Consider the following 8211-nt stretch of genomic DNA (forward strand, 5'->3'; position numbering starts at 1 on the left):
CACACACACACACACACACACACACACACACACACACACACACACACACACACACACTGAAAGAGAAAGGGCACTGTGGATTTCCATCAAGTGGGTTCATTCGTTTTATGAGTACCCTCAAGTGCTTTCTCTAAGGAGTGATATTCACCTGCCTATTTCTATTGTCAATTTGCTTGAGTCACTAGCACGATACCTTTTCATTTATGTCTGTTGCCCAAAATATATATGGCAAAGAACCATTTAGCTTAAGCAGTTGCAGGCAGAATAGGTATACTTTAAAATGATTCAAATTATGGCAATGAATTGAGTCTTTGTAACAGGAGTAAATGATTGACATGAAGACACAGTGGCTCCCCATGGGCCAGAGTTGTACAACCCTGCTGCAATACATAACTTTCTGGGTTACAGTATTTCCTGCACCTGTCGTCATTCCGAAAGGAGGGCCTTCAAATAAAATATATTCTAGACAGAAATAAACATATACAGTACCAGTCAAAAGTTTGGACACACCTTCAGCACTCATTCAAGGGCTTTTCTTTATTTGGACTATTTTCTGCATTGTAGAATAATAGTGAAGACATCAAAACTATGAAATAACACAACAAATTCATTGTTTTACACATCACAGCACTGGCAAGCCATGGTTGACCAACTCCCTTGCCAAAATGGCTGACCTTTTAAACCCATCATAAGAAGGACCCTGTCTATTCTTATTCCTAATTCTATGGGTACAGCCCAATGATGTGTACAAACCAATAATTAATATATACACTAGATGACTAACAGGGGGTGCTGAAGCCACCACCCTCCATCTTGGCACTCCCCCACATTTGTAGAAATTATTTTGGAAGCAATAGAATTGCATTTAATAATGTCTACATTTGTTTTTGCCACGTTTGTTGTATTACAGACACCTTAATGCATACGTTTAAATGATATTATGTGAGCTAAACATAAAAATACTGTCCCCACTACAACAACAACAAAATACTTAAAAACATGTAATTTTGTGCTGAACATTTAAATGAAATACTATGGAGGACTGCTTTTCTGAGGAGTGCCAATATGGCAGACTGGTGGCTTCAAAGCCTCTCACTGGACAATAAAAAGCATCAGCAGTGTCTTTGGAAAGTATTCAGACAGCTTGACTTTTTCCACATTTTGTTACGTTAACAGTCTTATTGTAAAATAGATTTAAAAAATAATAATTCTCAGCAATCTACACCTAATACCCCATGATAAAGTGAAAACAGTTTTTTAGGAAGTTTAGCAAATTTATAAATAAAACACAGAAATAACTTCTTTACATAAGTGTTCAGACCCTTTGCTATGAGACTGGAAATTGAGCTCCGGTGCATCCTGTTTCCATTGATCATCCTTGAGATGTTTCTACAACTTGATTGGAGTCCACCTGTGGTAAGTTCAATTGATTGGACATGATTTGGAAAGGCACACACCTGTCTATATAAGGTCCCACAGTTGACAGTGCATGTCAGAGCAAAAGGAATGTATCGTAGGCACAGATCTGGGGAAGGATACCAACAAATGTCTGCAGGGCTGAAGTTCCCCAAGAACACAGTGGTCTCCATCAATCTTATATGGAAGAAGTTTGGAACCACCAAGACTCTTCCTAGAGATGGCCACCCGACCAATCTGAGCAATCAGGGAAGAAGGGCCTTGGTCAGAGAGGTGACCAGGAACCCAATGGTCACTTTGACAGAGCTCTAGAGTTCGTCTGTGGAGATGGGAGAAACTTCTAGAAGGACAACCATCTCTGCAGCACTCCACCATTCAAGCCTTTATGGTAGAGTGGCAAGACTGAAGCCACTCCTCAGTAAAAGGTACATGGTAGCCTGCTTGGAGTTTGCCAAAAAGTACCTAAAGACTCTCAGACCATGAGAAACAAGATTCTCTGGTCTGATGAAACCAAGATTGAACTCTTTGGCCTGAATGCCAAGCGTCACGTCTGGAGGAAACCTGACACCATCCCTACAGTGATGCATGGTGGTGGCAGTATCATGCTGTGGGGATGGTTTTCAGCGACAGGCACTGGGAGACTAGTCAGGATTGAGGCAAGAATGAACGGAGCAAAGTAAAGATCCTTGATGAACACCTGCTCCAGAGCGCGCAGGACCTCATACTTGGTCAAAGGTTCACCTTCTAACAGGAAAATTACCCTAAGCACACAGCCAAGACAATGCAGGAGTGGCTACGGGACAAGTCTCTGAATGTCCTTGAGTGGCCCAGTCAGAGCCCGGACTTGAATCCGATTGAACGTCTCTGGAAAGACCTGAAAATAACTGTGCAGCGACACTCCCCATCCAACCTAACAGAACTTGAATGGGAGAAGCTCCCCAAATACAGATGTGCTAAGCTTGTAGCCTTATACCCAAGAAGACTTGAGGCTGTAATCACTGACAAAGGTGCTTCAACAAAGTACTAAGTAAAGGGTCTGAATACTTATGTTAATGTGATATTTCAGTTTTTTATTTTTAATGAATTAGCAAAAATCTGTTTTTGCTTTGTCATTATGGGTTAATGTGTGTAGATTTGAGGGTAAAAAAAACAATTTCATCAATTTTAGAATAAGGCTGTAACGTAACAAAATGTGGAAAAAGTCAAGGGTTCTGAATACTTTCCGAAGGCACTATATGGGTGATACAACCATCCCAGTTCTTCAGATTTTGCTGTGAATAGACAGAATCATTAGATCATTTGTTTTGGTACTGTCCATATGTAGCTCGTTTTTGGTCGTAGAATCAGGAATGGCTGAAGAATTACATTTACCTGGAGCTAACTCTGCAAATGGCACTGCTGGGTGATTTATTTCTGGGGCTGCAGGTAGTGGTTAGAGCATTGGTCCAGTAACTGAAAGGTTACAAGATCAAATCCCAGAGCTGACAAGGTAAAAATCTCTCGTTCTGCCCCTGAACAAGGCAGTTAAGTAAGAATTTGTTCTTAACTGACTTGCCTGGTTAAATAAAGGTTAAATAAATAACAAATGTAGAAAATCAATAATATAATAATACTCATAGCAATAAAAATATGTAGAATATATGAGAATAGAATGGTTCAGAACGTTTGTGAAACAGCATAGTTGAAAATATATGGCAAATAGAAAAAACTGGAATGTGTTCAGAGGTAGATGGGAGGGGTTGAGTGGAGTTGAAGGATGGGACTAAAAACAAACAAAAGATAACTTGTAAACTATACTGTGTCTGTAAAATGTATATTGTATGTATAAGCTGGAAGTTAGAACCTAAGAGGAGTTGTCCATTAGTTTACTTTAATTAGGGGAGGGATGGTAGGGTTAGGGGAAAATTAAGGAAAATACTTTTGGAATCATGTAGTAACCAAAAAAGTGTTTATCAAATCAGAATACATGTAAGATTATTCAAAGTAGCCACCCTTTGCCTTGATGACAGCTCTGCACACTCATGGAATTCTCTCAACCAGCTTTATGAGGTAGTCACCTGGAATGCATTTCAATTAACAGGTGTGCCTTGTTTTAAGTTAATTTGTGGAATTTCTTTCCTTCTTAATGCATTTGAGCCAATCAGTTGTGTTAAGGTTCTTATTTAGAATGACGGCCTACCAAATGGCAAAAGGCCTCCTGCATGGATGGAGGCTGGGATTAAAAATAAAAAAATAAAAATATAGGACAAAACACACATCATGACAAGAGAGACAACACAACACTACATAAAGAGAGACCAAAGATGACATCATAGCATGGCAGCAACACATGACAACACAGCATGGTAGCAACATGACAACAACATGGTAGCAACACAACATGGCAGCAGCATAACATGGTAGTAGCACAAAGCAGGGTACTAACATTGTTGGGCAAAGACAACATTACAAAGGGCAAGAAGTTAGAGACAACAATACATCACGCAAAGCAGCCACAACTGTCAGTAATAGTGTCCATGATTGAGTCTTTGAATGAAGAGATTGAGATAAAACTACCCAGAGTTACCAGACTCAGAAATTTCAGCCTAAATAAATGCTTCACAGAGTGCAAGTAACAGACACATCTCAACATCAACTGTTCAGAGGAGAATCAGGCCTTCATGATCTATTTTGCTGCAAAGAAACCACTACTAAAGGACACCAATAAGAAGAAGAGACTTGCTTGGGCCAAGAAACATGAACAATGGACAGTAGACCGGTGGAAATCTGTCCTTTGGTCTGATGATTCCAAATTTGCGATTTTTGGTTCCAACCTCCAACCTTGCCTTTGTAAGACGCCAAGTAGGTGATCAGATGATCTCCGCATGTGTGGTTACAACATGAAGAATGGAGGAGAGGAGGAGGTGTGATGGTGTGGGGGTGCTTTGCTGGTGGCACTGTCTGTGATTTATTTAGAATTCAAGGCACACTTAACCAGCATGGCTACCACAGCATTCTGCAGCGATACGCCATCCCATCTGGTTTGCGTTTAGTGAGACTATCATGTTTCAACAGGACAATGACCCAACCAACACACCTCCAGACTGTGTAAGGGCTATTTGACCAAGAAGGAGAGTGATGGAGTGCTGCATCAGATGGACTGGCCTCCACAAACCCCCGACCTCAACCCAATTGAGATGGTTCGGGATGATTTGGACAGCAGAGTGACGGAAAAGCAACAAACAAATGCTCAGCATGTGCACTGCTCAAAAAATAAAGGGAACACTTAAACAACACAATGTAACTCCAAGTCAATCACACTTCTGTGAAATCAAACTGTCCACTTAGGAAGCAACACTGATTGACAATACATTTCACATGCTGTTGTGCAAATGGAATAGACAACAGGTGGAAATTATAGGCAATTAGCAAGACACCCCCAATAAAGGAGTTGTTCTGCAGGTGGTGACCACAGACCACTTCTCAGTTCCTATGCTTCTTGACCTATGTTTTGGTCACTTTTGAATGCTGGCGGTGCTTTCACTCTAGTGGTAGCATGAGACGGAGTCTACAACCCACACAAGTGGCTCAGGTAGTGCAGCTCATCCAGGATGGCGCATCAATGTGAGCTGTGGCAAGAAGGTTTGCTGTGTCTGTCAGCGTAGTGTCCAGAACATGGAGGCACTACCAGGAGACAGGCCAGTACATCAAGAGACGTGGAGGAGGCCGTAGGAGGGCAACAACCCAGTAGCAGGACCACTACCTCCGCCTTTGTGCAAGGAGGAGCAGGAGGAGCATTGCCAGAGCCCTGCAAAATGACCTCCAGCAGGCCACAAATGTGCATGTGTCTGCTCAAACGGTCAGAAACAGACTCCATGAGGGTGACTACATCGACTACAGCTCGGCATTTAAAACCATAGTACCCAACCGGTTCCGGTTGGAGCGAGCGGTCGCATTCGCACTTCGCTCTGCAGGTTGTATAACTTTTTCATTACATTTCATTATAGTACAACGGTTGATTTGTCTAATCTTAGCAATTCTTCTTAGCTAGCTACATAGCCGTCCTTGTATCAGAGATAATTGCATAATTATCGTATTTCGTCGCCCTAACGTAGCCTTCACTGCTATTCGCCCAGGAGCTAGCAACGCTAGCTAACGCACACAGATTAGCATCACTGTAGTGCTATTCACTCAACTGTACGACTTGATTAGTTCAGTGTTAGCTAGCTACATAGCTGTCTTTGTTTCCAAGATAATTGTGTAGTTTAGTGCGTGTAGCCTTGGAGTGATTATCTTAATTCACTGAGGTTCGCTAGCCAGCTATTGTCGTTCTTTTAACTCAACGTAACGTAAACAACACTGCTAGCTAGCCAGCTAGCCCCCGAATAGCAGCACTGTAGAAATTATTACACTCAACGGAACGACTTGATTAGTGTAGTGTCAACAACGCAGCTACTGCCAGCTAGCCTACTTTAGCAGTACTGTATCATTTTAATCATTTTAGTCAATAAGATTCTTGCTACGTAACTAACTTTCTGAACATTCGAGACGTGTAGTCCGCTTGTCATTCAATTTCCTTGCATTAGCGTAGCCTTTTCTGTAGCCTGTCAACTATGTGTCTGTCTATCCCTGTTCTCTCCTCTCTGCACAGACCATACAAACGCTCCACACCGCGTGGCCGCGACCACCCTAACCTGGTGGTCCCAGCGCGTACGACCCACGTGGAGTTCCAGGTCTCCGGTAGCCTCTGGAACTGCCAATCTGCGGCCAACAAGGCAGAGTTCATCTCAGCCTATGCCTCCCTCCAGTCCCTTGACTTCTTGGCACTGACGGAAACATGGATCACCACAGATAACACTGCTACTCCTACTGCTCTCTCCTCGTCCGCCCACGTGTTCTCGCACACCCCGAGAGCTTCTGGTCAGCGGGGTGGTGGCACCGGGATCCTCATCTCTCCCAAGTGGTCTTTCTCTCTTTCTCCCCTTACCCATCTGTCTATTGCCTCCTTTGAATTCCATGCTGTCACAGTTACCAGCCCTTTCAAGCTTAACATCCTTATCATTTATCGCCCTCCAGGTTCCTTGGAGAGTTCATCAATGAGCTTGATGCCTTGATAAGCTCCTTTCCTGAGGACGGCTCACCTCTCACAGTTCTGGGCGACTTTAACCTCCCCACGTCTACCTTTGACTCATTCCTCTCTGCCTCCTTCTTTCCACTCCTCTCCTCTTTTGACCTCACCCTCTCACCTTCCCCCCTACTCACAAGGCAGGCAATACGCTTGACCTCATCTTTACTAGATGCTGTTCTTCCACTAACCTCATTGCAACTCCTCCAAGTCTCCGACCACTACCTTGTATCCTTTTCCCTCTCGCTCTCATCCAACACTTCCCACACTGCCCCTACTCGGATGGTATCGCGCCGTCCCAACCTTCGCTCTCTCTCCCCCCGCTACTCTCTCCTCTTCCATCCTATCTTCTCTTCCCTCTGCTCAAACTTTCTCCAACCTATCTCCTGATTCTGCCTCCTCAACCCTCCTCTCCTCCCTTACTGCATCCTTTGACTCCCTATGTCCCCTATCCTCCAGGCCGGCTCGGTCCTCCCCTCCCGCTCCGTGGCTCGACGACTCATTGCGAGCTCACAGAACAGGGCTCCGGGCAGCCGAGCGGAAATGGAGGAAAACTCGCCTCCCTGCGGACCTGGCATCCTTTCACTCCCTCCTCTCTACATTTTCCTCCTCTGTCTCTGCTGCTAAAGCCACTTTCTACCATTCTAAGTTCCAAGCATCTGCCTCTAACCCTAGGAAGCTCTTTGCCACCTTCTCCTCCCTCCTGAATCCTCCCCCCCTCCCTCCTCCCTCTCTGCAGATGACTTCGTCAACCATTTTGAAAAGAAGGTCGATGACATCCGATCCTCGTTTGCTAAGTCAAACGACACCGCTGGTTCTGCTCACACTGCCCTACCCTATGCTCTGACCTCTTTCTCCCCTCTCTCTCCAGATGAAATCTCGCGTCTTGTGACGGCCGGCCGCCCAACAACCTGCCCGCTTGACCCTATCCCCTCCTCTCTTCTCCAGACCATTTCCGGAGACCTTCTCCCTTACCTCACCTCGCTCATCAACTCATCCCTGACCGCTGGCTACGTCCCTCCCGTCTTCAAGAGAGCGAGAGTTGCACCCCTTCTGAAAAAACCTACACTCGATCCCTCCGATGTCAACAACTACAGACCAGTATCCCTTCTCTCTTTTCTCTCCAAAACTCTTGAGCGTGCCGTCCTTGGCCAGCTCTACCGCTATCTCTCTCAGAATGACCTTCTTGATCCAAACCAGTCAGGTTTCAAGACTAGTCATTCAACTGAGACTGCTCTTCTCTGTATCACGGAGGCGCTCCGCACTGCTAAAGCTAACTCTCTCTCCTCTGCTCTCATCCTTCTAGACCTATCGGCTGCCTTCGATACTGTGAACCATCAGATCCTCCTCTCCACCCTCTCCGAGTTGGGCATCTCCGGCGCGGCCCACGCTTGGATTGCGTCCTACCTGACAGGTCGCTCCTACCAGGTGGCGTGGCGAGAATCTGTCTCCTCACCACGCGCTCTCACCACTGGTGTCCCCAGGGCTCTGTTCTAGGCCCTCTCTTATTCTCGCTATACACCAAGTCACTTGGCTCTGTCATAACCTCACATGGTCTCTCCTATCATTGCTATGCAGACGACACACAATTAATCTTCTCCTTTCCCCCTTCTGATGACCAGGTGGCGAATCGCATCTCTGCATGTCTGGCAGACATATCAGTGTGGATGACGGATCACCACCTCAAGCTG

This window comes from Oncorhynchus keta, chromosome 34 (assembly GCF_023373465.1).
Source record: "Oncorhynchus keta strain PuntledgeMale-10-30-2019 chromosome 34, Oket_V2, whole genome shotgun sequence".
Taxonomy (NCBI): Eukaryota; Metazoa; Chordata; class Actinopteri; order Salmoniformes; family Salmonidae; genus Oncorhynchus; species Oncorhynchus keta.